The sequence below is a fragment of the Lissotriton helveticus genome, chromosome 8 (genome assembly GCF_964261635.1).
Source record: "Lissotriton helveticus chromosome 8, aLisHel1.1, whole genome shotgun sequence".
NCBI classification, from domain to species: domain Eukaryota; kingdom Metazoa; phylum Chordata; class Amphibia; order Caudata; family Salamandridae; genus Lissotriton; species Lissotriton helveticus.
In genome coordinates, this window is record NC_136069.1 from 806,822,673 (window position 1) to 806,841,354 (window position 18,682).

At 45.1% G+C, this 18,682-nt stretch overlaps 1 long non-coding RNA gene across 1 annotated transcript in view; it reads right to left on the reverse strand.

Annotated features, from left to right (window-relative positions):
* LOC144771780 (uncharacterized) overlaps positions 1–17,006 on the reverse strand; it is a 37,857-nt gene extending 20,851 nt beyond the window's left edge. The window contains exon 1 of the long non-coding RNA XR_013599472.1: positions 16,898–17,006. This is a non-coding gene — a long non-coding RNA (uncharacterized LOC144771780). The remainder of the gene's footprint in view (positions 1–16,897) is intronic.
* Positions 17,007–18,682: the final 1,676 nt, after the last annotated feature.

Genomic DNA, 18,682 nt, shown 5'->3' on the forward strand with positions numbered 1-18,682 from the left:
AATCGATTTTGCACTAATATCGCCCACTAATCCCAACTTTATAACTTTTTGGGAGATTCGGGATGACCCAATAAGCGATCATTATCCTATCACCTTTGGGGTAAGGTTGACAGAGGGGATAGCAAAGGAATCTAGCGGGGCTCTTTATCCACTTGAGGTAACCCTAACAAAGATCAATGGGTATGTAATAAAATGGGAGAAAACGAATCCTACAACTTTCTTCCAGAATTTCATATCGTCTTGCTCTACAGACATATTTGTCTGTTTAGAAGAAGACACTGACCCAAAGGCCATCATGGCTGCTTTCTCTAATATCCAGCAATACATAAAAGACGCACTAACTAGGAGTCACAAAGAGAATGGGAAGCACAAACGCGGGTGGTTTGACTCCAGGTGTACAGCTGCTCTGAAAAAACTAAAGAAATCTCTATCTGCTATCCCAAAAGACAGGGTTCAAATTTGCCATGCGAGACGAGAGTATAAGCAGGCAATTAACCAGCGCAGGGCGAAAATGAAAATGGAGGCATGGGAAGCCCTGGGTGAAGCCGCTAGGAACAAGGACACCAATCTTTTTTGGAAAGTTATAAGATCTGTATATAGCCCAAAAGATAGTGACAATTCCATAGACGTAGCAATTACGGCAGAGCTCTGGGTAGAACATTATGGCAACCTTTATACCAACAGCCAGGGTGACACCCAGAATCAACAAAAGGCGACTTCATCCTTGGATGAAATAACAGAGGATTACCCGTTAAGTGCCTTCTCAGCACCCCCCTATCCAATTGAACTGGTTTTTACCACTCTAGAAGTGGAAGATGCCCTTAGGGAAAGCCCGTCAGGGAAAGCTCCCGGCCCTGATCAGACACCAGTGGACGTCTATAAATCAAATCTGGTTTTCTGGGTTCCATTGTTAACCAACGTTTTAAATATGGGAAACAAATGTGGCTTTATTAATACCTGGTCAGATGCAATCGTAGTGCCCGTCTTTAAAAAGGGGAACAGGGACGATCCTGCTTGCTACCGTCCAATATCGCTATTGGACGGACTCATGAAAATTGCAGGAAGGATCGTCCTTAAGAGGATTCAGTACTGGGAAGCAGAGAAAAAGGTCATCTCGGAGCTCCAATATGGGTTCCGAAAGGGACTGGGGACACAGGAACAATGCTTAAACCTGTCTTTACTGGTCTCTAAATACACTGAGGCCAAGAAAGGGGACCTGTTCGTTACCTTTGTTGACCTTAGCTCCGCATTTGATTGTGTGGACCATGCGCAGCTCTGGTCAACATTGGAACACATTGGGGTGGATCCAATCATTATCATATTCATAAAAGAATTATACAGAGAGGCCGGGGCAAGAGTGAGGTTCGGGACCCAGGGGCAATGCACTCAAAAATTTGCCATAAACAGAGGGGTTAGGCAAGGCTGTCTACTTGCGCCCCTGCTGTTTAGTTTTTATATAAATTCCATCGCAGAGAATTTAATAAACTTGCCAAGTGATTACCCAGCTGTCAATGGTAGGCCTGTACCCATTCTCTTATATGCCGATGACGCGGCAATTATGTCTAGGACAAAGTTGGGCTTGCAGAGAGCTGTAACAGAATTTTCATCCTACATGGGTAAAAGAAACCTGAGGGTGAATATCTCTAAGACTTTCTCCATGACCTGCTCCCAAAAAAACAAGACACCACAATGCTCAATATACTTGGAGCAGCAAAAAATTGCGATCACGGACACCTTCTGCTACCTGGGCGTTGTTTTCAATAGGAGAGGAAGGTGGAAACATGCAGTATCTGCTAGGAAACTTGCCTTCACCCGCGCTATAGGGGCCCTACGAACCTTTGCAGCCAAAATTGGGGGTAAACCTATCGCTGAGATGTTACAGATCTACCGGGCAAAGTGTATAGCGACGGCCACCTATGGAGCAGGTTTATGGGGCTTCGAGAATGTGTCCTCACTACAAACTTGCGAGAACATTTTTATCTGCTACTTACTAGGCATGCACAAAACCACTTCGACTTTTAAGATCCACATTGAGGCTGGCCTCAAATACCTTAGTGACATTATAAAGTTATCACCCTGTCTGCTTTGGCATAAAATTTGGACTACCGTGGAATGCCAATTGAACAGAGAGCTCATCAAAGACTGTTTGACTTTGGATGGTGTATCAAAGGTTAAATGGTTACGATACGTTCAGACAATGTTCTCTAATATTGGTCACCCCGAATTTTATGATGATCCAGAGTCTTTAGAATCCCTGTCTAGGCCGGCTCTCAAAAAACTTTTAATTACACACCTAGAAAGTGCCAGATGGAACACTGAGAAACTTAAAAATACCACCCTGAGCTACCAGCAAATTACCCCCACTGAAGGCCTTCAATTTTATCTCAGGACTGAAACTGCACCCTACCCTCGCATGCTCCTTACTAGGTTGCGCTTAGGGATTTTCTTTCGCATGGTCACTTTCCCAAAACAGAATGATTGGGCCTCTTTGAACTTAATTTGCCCATGCGATGATCATTCAGCACAGAGTAACATCCATATCATGTTCTTTTGTAACTTGTACACCACCCCGAGGAAACTGTTCCTTTTACCACTACTCAAACGCTGGGGGATAAGAACATGTAAATCTGCATATTTGAAATTACTCTTGCTGGATGAGGAGTACGTCATCTTTGTTGTTTCTCGCTTTCTAATGTCAGTGATGAAATACAGAAACTCAATGACTTAAGCTTTACACGCTTAAATTAACTGAACACTGCAAAATGAGGCCTTCCGTTCAAATGTCTATCACAGACTTTTAATTTTCGGAAAAATGTTTTATATACTTCCTGCTTACGTGAAAATTGTTTTTAGATTTATGGTATAAACTGTACTTGTATGCTTTTATGATTTTCTGATAAATCGAATAAAGCTTATTTTACTTACTTACTTACTAGCAGCGGAGGTAAGCGGTTGTGGCGACCAGTGCTGTAGAGATAACAACTCAGTCCTTACCACTATTGAATCCTTCTGCTTACTCACATGGGCTCACGAAGGTCCTCGGCTGCACTGTAGTACCGGGCCCGACCCAGTTGGGCCACCCACCAGCTGCAGTGCATTCCGAGCTACCACCAGAGCCCGAGACTAAGATAAACAGGGGTCATTTTAAATATACGAGTAGGAGGGGCGGTCTACCTCGCATACTGCCTTGCCTTCCTAGCGCCACTGCACGGCTTTGTTGGCGACTAAACTGGGCCACGAGTTACTGATTAGCGGTTTTCTAACATACCTGCTAATCACTGCCTTTAAACTTCTTTTTATTTAGACACAACATTACTTGTGTCCTTTTCCTGCTGCAACTAATGAGGCACGATCTTACATAGTTGAGGTGAGGTTTAGATAAGTCTCAATAACACCCCTATCACAGCCTACTTCATCACTCCTGCTGGTTTTATTGTATTTTAAGTCACGGTGGTGCTATAATCATATCACCAATAGCACTGCACACTTTTATTCTCCACGTTTGATAACTAGAATAATCAAGCTACATTGATCAAGCCGTACCTGATCTATATTTATAGGTCATGGATATACTTAATGAATTGTTGTTTGATGTATGATGATCAATGCACAAATAATATATGATGTTTTTCTAAATATGTTCCCTCCATAGGTTGGCTTCTTACCTGTGGGTACAGTTCCCGTAGAACCACTGTATGGTATGTAGTTGCACACATTACCACTATTTGTAGATAGTTTTTCACATACGGTCCTGAGGAATCGCCGCAGATCATTCGTGACTATCAGGCGAGAAACATGTCGATCACCTAGGAGTAGAGCGCATTTCCGACACACTGTAGCCAGATTGTCGCCTCTCCTATATTCTTTTTAACCAGGCTAGGATCCTCCCTGAATACAATTATTTAGAGGAATCCCACCCCTGTTTTACTCTGCACATTCCACTATTACATCAACACATACTAGGCCCCTTACACACACAGCACCTATACGGCAAGGAACAAAAGATCTCCATTAAAGAGCCCCTTTATGGGTGCCCATTGGTTATTGCAGCGCCGACCTGATGAGGAGCAGGCCCATATGATGAAGCATGACCCATAGCTTGCTGGGTGTGTGAGGGCCCTGGTTCCGAAAGGAGGAATTCCCCTCCATAGAGGACTTCCGACAAACCTTTCATCACACATCCCCTTCTATTGTGTTCCATGACCCACTGAGGAACTCCGTACTCTATTGTTTCACAGTATATTAGGACATGTACATTTGGACCTCCCCAAAAGCCCATTGACCCCCTTCTTTTGACTGACTGGATCCCTAATTATCAGCCCTAATCTTCATGATAATCTCATCATTTACCCCTTACTAGTATATACCCATCACTAACCTAAACCCCCTAGAGCTAAGCTCAACATTTACTCCATCCCTGTCCCCATCCCCAAACCTAACACTAAGCCAAACCATTACCCACTTCATCACAATATCCCTATGCATAATAATGTCACAAACATAACTCCAGCCTTTCCTCTAATCTTTATCCTTAGCCTGTCTCTAACCCTAAAACTGACACTAAGCCTTGCCTTAATCCACTCTAACTATAACCCTAGCAGTATCAATGCTGATAACCCCTAATCCATACATGTCAACCCATCCCGATTTAGGTGGAAGCCTACCGATTTCAAAGCTAGTCTACCACCTCCCGATTCCTGCATGCAAAAACTTGATTCCTCTGCAGGCTTCAGCCGGCAGGGAATTGGAATGTGTGACTTGGAGTATGTACTGCAAAGTAACCTGCTCCTAAAACAGGTTTGTCAAGCTCTCTCTGCCTGCCATAGCATTTTCTCTGTGCCCCTGACAGGTAAGAAAACAATTTATATTTGCATTTCAGATCTCCGATTCCGCAGCAACACACTTGCATGTCCCATACATGACAACAGACCTGATTCAGGCCTCAGTAGAAGTTAATGGGAGTGGGACGGGTATGTCAAGACTTGGGTCCCGTGCTCTCCATCCCACTCGAGTCAAGCTATCCTGGCTGATGCCCGAAACCGGTACTAGGATGCTTGTTTCCAGTCCAGGGAGGACCTGGCCTGGCAGTTCGGGCTGAACTGTTCCCATTGGGCGCAGGGTCAAGACTGATTTGCATATGGCTGGGTTCAAACTGGAATGGCATGGTGAGCATAAAACGATGGATTTAGGTCCAGATCTCTGTACTGGGGTGAATGTATGACATTGTTCTGCATTCTGTCCATCAATTGTTCTTTTTCATTTCCGGGGAGCCATAGAATTTGCAACTCTTTGTGTTTGAGACCTGAAGTGTCTGATGCGACCGATACCAATGCTCACCAGATTCAGTGCCCGGATTGCCTGGGCATGACCCTTATCAATGTATACCGGTCGAGGTGCTTACTCCTATCAAGAGGCTCCTCTGTGTTACTCCAGATTCATGGGTTCTTCCCCTTTGACCCTCATCACGGCGGATCAACTGCCCTCTCCACACCTAGCCTCTCCCGACGAAATCTTGGCTCCAGCTAGTAGCGAGAGAGAGAGATTGACGGGGTTGAAGGAACGCTTTCCAGATATTTTGTGTTAGATATCATATGTTGTTGTAATCCCGAGCACTCCCCGAGTGGGAAGGTGCAGAATTACAACAACATATGATATGATGACGGTGGTAGAGTTGGGGGGAATCAAGGTTGCCTCTGCAGCAGTGCAAGACCACGTGACTGCTACGTCGGGAAAAAAGCCGCAAACACGCGGAGCGGTGTTAAAGGAAGACGTGGAACAGGGAGAGGAAAAAGTGCCCAAAATGGAAGAAGACACTGAGGACAAGAACGAGGACTGCGTGAAGGGGAGTCTGGAGGAGAAGGTGCCTGGTGAGAACAGCATGGGAAAGACGCGACTGGAGATCGGGCACCAAATGGAGGCAGACGACAGGAGAAAGTCTAAAGGCGTCGTGCTTGAGTCCAGCTGTCTTCAGGGAAGAGAGGACACCAGGACCCCCTCTGCCGTGACCCATGAGGGCCGGGGCTACAGGCAAGTGCCATTCCCCCACTACTATGCTGTAGCGAAGTGGTGGGGAATGTAACACTGCACCAAGCCATTTTTCTTTCTTTTTTCTTCTTTTAAACAAAGAAAGACGGAGCATGCAGTATAATCACCAGAGTGTTACGGTGGAGGTGAAATAAAAAGCACATGCACCTCTCCTTATATTATTTTTGTTCTATTGAGACCAGCCCACACCGAGGGACATTACCATCCCGGTTGCAGCGGTGCGGGGTAGGTCAACCATTGGGCTTCTTTTTGGAGCAGATGAGTATTGAAGACGCTTTGAGAATTCTTCCTACATCTCCTACTAGCAGCGGATCACCTGTTAACTGCTTCTGCTGTTTTCCGTGTCGCTGGCTGAGGGTGCGCCTCTCCGAGGGATCCTGCTCTCATTGTTTGACTCCTAACCTCTGGGGGCTTTCCTGACCTCGCCGGACCCGCTTCGCGGGTCCCGCAGCGCTTGGACATCTGGGGCTGTTGACTGTGGAGAGTTTGCGGCGGAGGAGCGGGCAGGCAGAGGAGCCGGCGGGGCTGCGAGCACAGGCAGGGACTCCAGTATCCAGGAGCCCCTGCGCGCCCATTGCTCACACCTGGGCTGCTCTCCCCGCTGGCCACACCCCCCTGTCCACCAACCCACGATAGCCACTACTAGTGTATAAAACGGACCTTAGTTCCCGCGGCGCGGGAGGGCGCCGGGAGAAGCCCGGGACAAGGGCGGGACCGTTTGAGGCCGTTCGAGGCCTAAGAGGACTGGCCTGGCCCACCCCCCTTGGTTCGTGTCATTGTGCCTCCACATCGATACTAGTGAGCACACTTCTGGAACTGTAACTACCACACATCATGTGCTCTCGGGGTAGTCGCAGCAAGACTGCACTGGGATTGAGCAAGCCAAATGGGACCTTGGATGATTTTCTTGTGAAAACAAATTTGGCAATTGACGCCGAAATTACTAAAATGCAGAAGAGGGTTTCAATTGAGCTAGATGCTGCGCGCAGGCTTTCTCAAACTTTTGCAAACTCCAAAAAATCTTCCTTGGGAAAAATTGCGTCTGCTGCATCCCCCCAACATGCCTCACGCCCTCTTCCTTTGATAATTCACGCCGATATCCATCATCCTTCCCCTTCTTCTCCACTCCCACCAGAGCCCACCTTTATCTTTACCTCCATGACCTCTAAACCTGCTGAGGGACATGTGCCCACTGGACCTGGAATCACTATCACTCGGCCGGACATCTCCACCCCTGCCCCCTCCTCCTCTGTAGTAAAAAGGAAAAATCTAGATGGCCCAGCCCTGAAAAAGAAAAATTATGCAAGATCTGCTTACGCCCGCAAAAAAGCAAAAATTGCAAGGCAGCAGTTTTTCAATCACAGAAGAACACTGCCCAATACAGGGGAGCTCACACAAACATCAAACTCAGTCATCCAGCTAACAGGGGGTGATAGTGAACACAACCATTCTAACATCACTCTCGCCCCTGCTTTAGAGCACCTCCCTGTTTGTAGAGAGAACTTAATAGGGGGAGGGCAAAACGAGCTAGGGAGGGATACGGACAAGGCGGGTGACGATGAAGACTTTCTCAAAACAGTCTGGGTTACTTTAAAACAACTATTGTCACCTTTTGAATTAAGACTGTCACGTATTGAGAATCATCTCCTTGAGATGGATAAGACCTTAGTATCCCTGGCCACTCTTAGCCTAAAACAGCTGGAGGCCACATATCCCCGTATCGCTGAGGGTGTCCCCCAGGAAAGCAATGATGGCATCCAATCGGCTCTGGACCCTAACGCTGGCATCCAACCGGCTCCAGACCCTAACGCTGCCTCCCCTGTTCATCAAACTTTGCTCCCACCACTACCAAAACCTACTCCAATTCCCAAACCTCGGACAATTCCAAACGTTTCTGTTCCCTCTACATCAAACCCATTAAAATCAGACATAAAACCCCCCAATAAACAGATACAGCCCAAAACTATTCCTAGGGCAGCCCATAAGTCGAGTAAGATTACCAGCCCTCTTCCTCAGCGTATTGTCAACCAACATCAAAGTCACCAGAATTTTCGTGGGGGCTACATTGATCTCCCCCCTGATGCCGGGCCCTATGTTGTCATCCTGGCTGGGGTACCTTCACTTGATCCTCATTCGGTGGAGACCCAGTGGTCTCTAAAGAATAAGGTGATCCACTGGTTAAACCTCAATAGGCAGCTCTCTAACACCTCCAGGAGCGGGGTCCTAATGGTCAGGCGAGTCCCCTGGGTGGGTCGCACTCATAAATCCATACCTGGAGACTGTATTGTGGTCTCATTTGCAGACCCCCATACAGCCCAACTTATCACCACATGGGATCCATATGTTACTGACCAATCTATCGTCACCAGACCCCTCACCTTCTTTTACCCTCCTAAACAGACTGCAGAGTTACCTGGGGCCTGGTCTATAGCCCACAATCACAGATGGAAAGGTCAGGGGCACGGATGGCAACTCACTAACAACTGGTGGGAAGGAGTACCTACTAGGAATAGGTTTGAATGCCTAGACCAGGTGGATTGACTGGGAACTACTGTTCCTTCATCCCCTCTTAGTACCCACAACCACCCAATGGATGCCATTAAGAATGATAAATTATTGCCCATTAACAAAAATTCAATCCTAATGGGGGTAGATCAGTCCCGCCCTGAACAGCATGCCCCTCCTGTACAGGTCACACAACAGATAGAGATGGCACACTCCCTAGATCCGAAAGATATAATGGGGAACGAGGGTCAACTTTATCAGAAAAACAGAAACTCAACGCACTCTCTCCTATCCTGGAATGTAGCAGGCTTGGGTAGTAAGAACACCCACAAACCTTGGTTGGAGATTGTGAAGAAGTATGCCATTCTTTGTCTGCAAGAAACCTGGCTTATGGAGGAAACTCACATCCAGGGCTACCGAACATTTCACTCACCCGCTGTTCCATCACCCCAGGGTCGCAATAAAGGGGGCCTGTGCATATACATCTCGAATGTAGGGGACGTAAAAGTATATAATTTTCATTCTGATCAGTATTTCCAAATTATTTTATTTAAATGGGGCACCACACAAAAGGTGATACTAGTAAATTTTTATAATAACATGCCACCTAAGGAAGTGGAATTGATCTTGAATAAAATGATTCACCATATTCACAAACTGAGAGATCAAAGCACGGGGGACCACGTAGTACTGTGGGTGGGAGATTTCAATTGTGCCATCTGTCCGTCTTCTGAGTTAGGTTTGTGCGGCCTTTCAGACCTCGGGGAGGATGGTCCTTTTCACTTCTCACACACCAATTTGGGGACTCTCCTCAACAACATCATATTCTCTTTTGACCTCACTTTTATCAACCAGGCATGTTCCCCCCCGGTTCCCTTTGCCCCAACATATATTGGAAGAGGCTGTGAAACTACAATCGATTTTGCACTAATATCGCCCACTAATCCCAACTTTATAACTTTTTGGGAGATTCGGGATGACCCAATAAGCGATCATTATCCTATCACCTTTGGGGTAAGGTTGACAGAGGGGATAGCAAAGGAATCTAGCGGGGCTCTTTATCCACTTGAGGTAACCCTAACAAAGATCAATGGGTATGTAATAAAATGGGAGAAAACGAATCCTACAACTTTCTTCCAGAATTTCATATCGTCTTGCTCTACAGACATATTTGTCTGTTTAGAAGAAGACACTGACCCAAAGGCCATCATGGCTGCTTTCTCTAATATCCAGCAATACATAAAAGACGCACTAACTAGGAGTCACAAAGAGAATGGGAAGCACAAACGCGGGTGGTTTGACTCCAGGTGTACAGCTGCTCTGAAAAAACTAAAGAAATCTCTATCTGCTATCCCAAAAGACAGGGTTCAAATTTGCCATGCGAGACGAGAGTATAAGCAGGCAATTAACCAGCGCAGGGCGAAAATGAAAATGGAGGCATGGGAAGCCCTGGGTGAAGCCGCTAGGAACAAGGACACCAATCTTTTTTGGAAAGTTATAAGATCTGTATATAGCCCAAAAGATAGTGACAATTCCATAGACGTAGCAATTACGGCAGAGCTCTGGGTAGAACATTATGGCAACCTTTATACCAACAGCCAGGGTGACACCCAGAATCAACAAAAGGCGACTTCATCCTTGGATGAAATAACAGAGGATTACCCGTTAAGTGCCTTCTCAGCACCCCCCTATCCAATTGAACTGGTTTTTACCACTCTAGAAGTGGAAGATGCCCTTAGGGAAAGCCCGTCAGGGAAAGCTCCCGGCCCTGATCAGACACCAGTGGACGTCTATAAATCAAATCTGGTTTTCTGGGTTCCATTGTTAACCAACGTTTTAAATATGGGAAACAAATGTGGCTTTATTAATACCTGGTCAGATGCAATCGTAGTGCCCGTCTTTAAAAAGGGGAACAGGGACGATCCTGCTTGCTACCGTCCAATATCGCTATTGGACGGACTCATGAAAATTGCAGGAAGGATCGTCCTTAAGAGGATTCAGTACTGGGAAGCAGAGAAAAAGGTCATCTCGGAGCTCCAATATGGGTTCCGAAAGGGACTGGGGACACAGGAACAATGCTTAAACCTGTCTTTACTGGTCTCTAAATACACTGAGGCCAAGAAAGGGGACCTGTTCGTTACCTTTGTTGACCTTAGCTCCGCATTTGATTGTGTGGACCATGCGCAGCTCTGGTCAACATTGGAACACATTGGGGTGGATCCAATCATTATCATATTCATAAAAGAATTATACAGAGAGGCCGGGGCAAGAGTGAGGTTCGGGACCCAGGGGCAATGCACTCAAAAATTTGCCATAAACAGAGGGGTTAGGCAAGGCTGTCTACTTGCGCCCCTGCTGTTTAGTTTTTATATAAATTCCATCGCAGAGAATTTAATAAACTTGCCAAGTGATTACCCAGCTGTCAATGGTAGGCCTGTACCCATTCTCTTATATGCCGATGACGCGGCAATTATGTCTAGGACAAAGTTGGGCTTGCAGAGAGCTGTAACAGAATTTTCATCCTACATGGGTAAAAGAAACCTGAGGGTGAATATCTCTAAGACTTTCTCCATGACCTGCTCCCAAAAAAACAAGACACCACAATGCTCAATATACTTGGAGCAGCAAAAAATTGCGATCACGGACACCTTCTGCTACCTGGGCGTTGTTTTCAATAGGAGAGGAAGGTGGAAACATGCAGTATCTGCTAGGAAACTTGCCTTCACCCGCGCTATAGGGGCCCTACGAACCTTTGCAGCCAAAATTGGGGGTAAACCTATCGCTGAGATGTTACAGATCTACCGGGCAAAGTGTATAGCGACGGCCACCTATGGAGCAGGTTTATGGGGCTTCGAGAATGTGTCCTCACTACAAACTTGCGAGAAAATTTTTATCTGCTACTTACTAGGCATGCACAAAACCACTTCGACTTTTAAGATCCACATTGAGGCTGGCCTCAAATACCTTAGTGACATTATAAAGTTATCACCCTGTCTGCTTTGGCATAAAATTTGGACTACCGTGGAATGCCAATTGAACAGAGAGCTCAGCAAAGACTGTTTGACTTTGGATGGTGTATCAAAGGTTAAATGGTTACGATACGTTCAGACAATGTTCTCTAATATTGGTCACCCCGAATTTTATGATGATCCAGAGTCTTTAGAATCCCTGTCTAGGCCGGCTCTCAAAAAACTTTTAATTACACACCTAGAAAGTGCCAGATGGAACACTGAGAAACTTAAAAATACCACCCTGAGCTACCAGCAAATTACCCCCACTGAAGGCCTTCAATTTTATCTCAGGACTGAAACTGCACCCTACCCTCGCATGCTCCTTACTAGGTTGCGCTTAGGGATTTTCTTTCGCATGGTCACTTTCCCAAAACAGAATGATTGGGCCTCTTTGAACTTAATTTGCCCATGCGATGATCATTCAGCACAGAGTAACATCCATATCATGTTCTTTTGTAACCTGTACACCACCCCGAGGAAACTGTTCCTTTTACCACTACTCAAACGCTGGGGGATAAGAACATGTAAATCTGCATATTTGAAATTACTCTTGCTGGATGAGGAGTACGTCATCTTTGTTGTTTCTCGCTTTCTAATGTCAGTGATGAAATACAGAAACTCAATGACTTAAGCTTTACACGCTTAAATTAACTGAACACTGCAAAATGAGGCCTTCCGTTCAAATGTCTATCACAGACTTTTAATTTTCGGAAAAATGTTTTATATACTTCCTGCTTACGTGAAAATTGTTTTTAGATTTATGGTATAAACTGTACTTGTATGCTTTTATGATTTTCTGATAAATCGAATAAAGCTTATTTTACTTACTTACTTACTAGCAGCGGAGGTAAGCGGTTGTGGCGACCAGTGCTGTAGAGATAACAACTCAGTCCTTACCACTATTGAATCCTTCTGCTTACTCACATGGGCTCACGAAGGTCCTCGGCTGCACTGTAGTACCGGGCCCGACCCAGTTGGGCCACCCACCAGCTGCAGTGCATTCCGAGCTACCACCAGAGCCCGAGACTAAGATAAACAGGGGTCATTATAAATATACGAGTAGGAGGGGCGGTCTACCTCGCATACTGCCTTGCCTTCCTAGCGCCACTGCACGGCTTTGTTGGCGACTAAACTGGGCCACGAGTTACTGATTAGCGGTTTTCTAACATACCTGCTAATCACTGCCTTTAAACTTCTTTTTATTTAGACACAACATTACTTGTGTCCTTTTCCTGCTGCAACTAATGAGGCACGATCTTACATAGTTGAGGTGAGGTTTAGATAAGTCTCAATAACACCCCTATCACAGCCTACTTCATCACTCCTGCTGGTTTTATTGTATTTTAAGTCACGGTGGTGCTATAATCATATCACCAATAGCACTGCACACTTTTATTCTCCACGTTTGATAACTAGAATAATCAAGCTACATTGATCAAGCCGTACCTGATCTATATTTATAGGTCATGGATATACTTAATGAATTGTTGTTTGATGTATGATGATCAATGCACAAATAATATATGATGTTTTTCTAAATATGTTCCCTCCATAGGTTGGCTTCTTACCTGTGGGTACAGTTCCCGTAGAACCACTGTATGGTATGTAGTTGCACACATTACCACTATTTGTAGATAGTTTTTCACATACGGTCCTGAGGAATCGCCGCAGATCATTCGTGACTATCAGGCGAGAAACATGTCGATCACCTAGGAGTAGAGCGCATTTCCGACACACTGTAGCCAGATTGTCGCCTCTCCTATATTCTTTTTAACCAGGCTAGGATCCTCCCTGAATACAATTATTTAGAGGAATCCCACCCCTGTTTTACTCTGCACATTCCACTATTACATCAACACATACTAGGCCCCTTACACACACAGCACCTATACGGCAAGGAACAAAAGATCTCCATTAAAGAGCCCCTTTATGGGTGCCCATTGGTTATTGCAGCGCCGACCTGATGAGGAGCAGGCCCATATGATGAAGCATGACCCATAGCTTGCTGGGTGTGTGAGGGCCCTGGTTCCGAAAGGAGGAATTCCCCTCCATAGAGGACTTCCGACAAACCTTTCATCACACATCCCCTTCTATTGTGTTCCATGACCCACTGAGGAACTCCGTACTCTATTGTTTCACAGTATATTAGGACATGTACATTTGGACCTCCCCAAAAGCCCATTGACCCCCTTCTTTTGACTGACTGGATCCCTAATTATCAGCCCTAATCTTCATGATAATCTCATCATTTACCCCTTACTAGTATATACCCATCACTAACCTAAACCCCCTAGAGCTAAGCTCAACATTTACTCCATCCCTGTCCCCATCCCCAAACCTAACACTAAGCCAAACCATTACCCACTTCATCACAATATCCCTATGCATAATAATGTCACAAACATAACTCCAGCCTTTCCTCTAATCTTTATCCTTAGCCTGTCTCTAACCCTAAAACTGACACTAAGCCTTGCCTTAATCCACTCTAACTATAACCCTAGCAGTATCAATGCTGATAACCCCTAATCCATACATGTCAACCCATCCCGATTTAGGTGGAAGCCTACCGATTTCAAAGCTAGTCTACCACCTCCCGATTCCTGCATGCAAAAACTTGATTCCTCTGCAGGCTTCAGCCGGCAGGGAATTGGAATGTGTGACTTGGAGTATGTACTGCAAAGTAACCTGCTCCTAAAACAGGTTTGTCAAGCTCTCTCTGCCTGCCATAGCATTTTCTCTGTGCCCCTGACAGGTAAGAAAACAATTTATATTTGCATTTCAGATCTCCGATTCCGCAGCAACACACTTGCATGTCCCATACATGACAACAGACCTGATTCAGGCCTCAGTAGAAGTTAATGGGAGAAATTATACTGTTTTTGTTTTTTTAATCTCCCACTTTCCTCTTGTAATTGTTGGGATGCATGGTAACTCTATCTCTAACCCTTTCTTTAACTCTTACCCATATCTTTCCCCTAACTCTAACCATACCCTAATTCTAATGCACATCCTTACTTTTAGCCTAACGCTTATTCTTACCCTAATGTTCATCCTAAAGGCCTCCCTAATACTTATCGATTTACATTTCTTAGTTTCAATTTTTTTGTCAGACATCGTTTTCTAACCTGGTCTTTTTAAAATTTTGTGTCGTCACTTTTTAATTTCAAACCTTATACCGTTGCCAAGTAACAGAAGTCTCTTCACATGGAAGGTTCTGCAGTCTTAAATTAAGTAATGGGTGCAACTAAAACAATTCTGTCATATCTTCAGCAATCCGTTCTAGCTGTCATTTTGATGATGAAAGTAATACTTTGTGTTCTATGTATAGAGGATGGTTGGAGATGTGGTCAACTTGTAGCAAGAGGTATGGGCCTTTGGTGGGTGTTTTATATTTGCAGGCAGTGCTTACGTTGAGCTGGTAGTTGCCAGGGGGACCCACCAACCCTCATTTTTAATCTTTAATCCATCATCTTTAATCAATCGCCAGTCACTCCCTGCCCCTCAGCTCACACTTGCTTGTTCATTTTCTACCTGCCCTCTCCCTTTTTCGCTGTTTTCCCGTCTTTCTCTTTTTCCTCTTTAACTCATTTTATGTTTATCTCTCTCTTGTTCTGGGTCAAAGTCTAATGATGGTCATACCTCAGCAACCACCAAGTCCTAGACACCGCACTGTCAAGTTTCAGACCCATGGAAACTGCCCACATCACTGCTGCAGCTGACAGCTGCATGACCCTAGAAAAAGTATACATGTCAACCATCATCTTCCTTGACATCTCCGCAGCATTTGACACAGTCTCCCAATCCATCCTCATCTAACCCCTGAATGACATTGGAATCCAAGGACATGCACTCCGATGAATCTGCTCCTTCCTGACAGAAATGACCCAGTAAGACAGGCTGGCACCATACATCTCGGATGCCCAAGACTTCATCTGAGGAGTTCTGAAAGGATCCTCGCTGAGCCCCACTCTCTTCAACGCATGCATGATCCTTCTAACCATCCTTATCCCCTTTCATGATGTCAAAGTCCTCTCCTATGCCTATGACATGCAACTCATTCTCTCCCTCAAGGACTGGACTAGACACTCATTACCCAGATAAAGGTCAATGCCTGCATGACTGAAATCGCCCACTGGATGAAGAACAAAGGACCAATTCACCAAGGGCTTCACAATACCCATTGTGGAGGTCCCACCACGAGTGTGGGGCCCAGCCACAAGTGTGGGCCCCCCACGATGCCTCGTGGCTGAGGCCCTATGGAAATCGGCTCCCAACTGTCTAAAGCAGATCACTGGCAAGACCTAAATCATGCTCTTCAGGAAGAGCACATCAAAGTGGGTCTCCATCTGGTGGCCAACAGAACGAGGAGCAACACCCACGCCAAGAACCTCTGGATCATCTTTGACAGCAAGCTCAATATGACCGCCCAAGTCAAAGCTATCACCACCTCATGCTTCCATACGCTAAGATGCTGAGGAAGATTTTCAAATGGCTCCCAATCAGGACCTGGAAAACTGTCACACACTCCTTGGCCACAAGAAAGCTGAACTATGGGAACACCCTCTATGCTGGGATTAAAAAAATGAAACTTCAAAAGACGGCAGACCATTCGGAACTTGGTGGTCAGAATCACTCTCAACCTCTCAAGCCACACTCACATCACATCACACCTGAAGGAGCTCCACTGGCCCCCCATTCACAAACGAGCACAATTCACATTCCTAATGCAAACTTTCAAGGCACTACTAAACACTGGCCCTGCATATGGCAGCAATCGCATTTGCTTCCGCAAACCTTCCAGACACCTCCGCTGGTCCGGATTTCTACTTTCACAAATCCCACGCATACAGAAAACCAGATACGGCAGTCGAGCCTTCTCCTACACCGCTCCTAAAGCATGGAACAACCTGCACCTACACATAAAAACCTCCTCCTCACTTCTCGAGTTCCGCATGAAGCTGAAGACCTGACTTTTTGCGTAGTCCCACTAGGCCCTAGGTGCGTCTAGACTCACACCTGCTCCGCACCAGGATACCCTCCCGGGTGATAGTGCACTCTACAAATCTGCATAAATAATATAAAACAAGAATTGCCCGTGCCTAAAAATAAGTGCCGGTGGCCCCACCTGCAACTACTTAACTCGCTTAAACACATCCTTCATGTTCAGCAATTAAGTAAGTGGGTTAAACATTTTCTGCAAGGACTTGTTAACCCATTTAAAGTGCTTAATTCACTAGCTAGTGAAAATATTGCACCGTTGGAATTTTTTTGCAACCACTTTCTGGCAATATTGATAGACAAGCTTTCTTGTAATAATTATAATGAATATAAAGTACCCTTGTGTCACAGTCTCCCCTTGTTCGAACTCCAAAACGCCGCGTCCTCCACAGAAGCGGAGGAATTTATGAAAATCGTTGAAGGTCCCTTTGAACGCAGAAAAATCTGGATAATTCTTCTGGTTTCTTGACAATGGTACATGGATTCTCGCTAACTGTAAATAACCACGAACAAAGGACGCCCCAATAGCCAATATTCTTCTCTGTTGGTATCAAATGAAATTCATTTGGTGACAGCTGGAGTTTTTATAGTGCTAATGGAAGTTATTTTCAGCTATCACGTCAGCGCATAAGTGTACAAAGGCAGCAATTTCCCCCGGTAATCTGGGGATCAGTTTATATGTAGGGGGTATGCTGTACGCCGCCTCTGCGGCGCAAACACGCGCCTTAACAAATATGGCAAAGCCGTCAACAGAGAGGGAACGATGAAACAGAACATTTAACCGGGGCTAAGGTTGGGCTGTCGGAAAGAAGTCCTAGTGTGAGAGCGTTTGAACTCCAAATCTGTGGTGACTTCCGGCAGGAGGAAAGCGGTACAGCAAAGAGTTAAAGCCGACTGATGTTAGGTTTTGTAATTTCTCTGCTTGTGCTCTGAAAGCTGGTACAATAATTTCTTTTTTAGAATATCTAATTCTTAAATGCCTTTGTGCTCAACCTCATGTGACCTATATTTATGTGAATAAACTCTTGTAATTTCATTGGACGCTGGTCACAATAAGGGAAAAACTGCCTTTGGTGTGCATCAGAGTCGACCTTGCAGGAATCCATTTTTGGTTTGCACACATGGGAAGTTAAATTGCGAATGCGCATTCGTAGAACTACTATTCAGCCTGGGTGCAGTTTTTTATTTTATTTTCTTCAATTCACAAAACTCAGCAGTAGTATGCCTAGAAACCTGCAGAACTGCACCATTCTCAGCTTTTGAGAGAAAGTCGTGATTTTTGTAACAACTGCTATGTCTGCAAGGTCACTGTTTTAAACGCTGTATTTCGCCAATGTGTCATTCTTTTAAAGATTGCCATTTCCCCAATGCCTAATTGCACATAGTGCACAATTAGGCCCCGTGTAAAGACAGCGTTATGTGCAAATTCATATTATTTTCACTTTTCTTTTTACCCCACGGAGAAACCTTTCCTGTTACACATCACCGAGGTTGGGGGTGATCAATTTTCCTTTCCACCCTGGAAGATGTTTTACTTCTCTCTTTACTGGAACAAAAAAACAAAAAAAAATCCAGGTGTGTAAGAGTCCCACAGGAGCTCGTGAGAGTTCACAAATGTACACGGCAAACCACGCCTTGATCCACCCATTCCCCACACATTGTGTGGAATTTACTAGTAAGTAATTCTTGTGGCAGAGAATTTCACAGTGGTAAAACATCTACATTCGGGAGGTACACTTTTGTGGCTAGCTTGCAAGCATAAATGGAGCACTATACAGTCATATATGTACGTTTATGACTCAAATCACACATCGGTTTGAGGAAATGTTAATAATATGCTGTTTGTACACAATATATGGAAATACATTCAATTCAAAAAGCCCAGTTCAGAAATGTACATGCAGACACAGTCTAAGTTACTCTGCACATTTTTCCACAATGTGACGTTAATATTACACAGTTAAAACGTACTGCTAAGGTGTAAATGTGATCATGCACAGATGGAAGGACCCAAATGGGCGAGGCAAGGGACACATGAAGGAAGGTATCAAAGAGGGCAATGCAAATCCACTGACACATCTACAAAGGTATATGCCATGCAGGGTCGACTTTAGCTGGGCGCT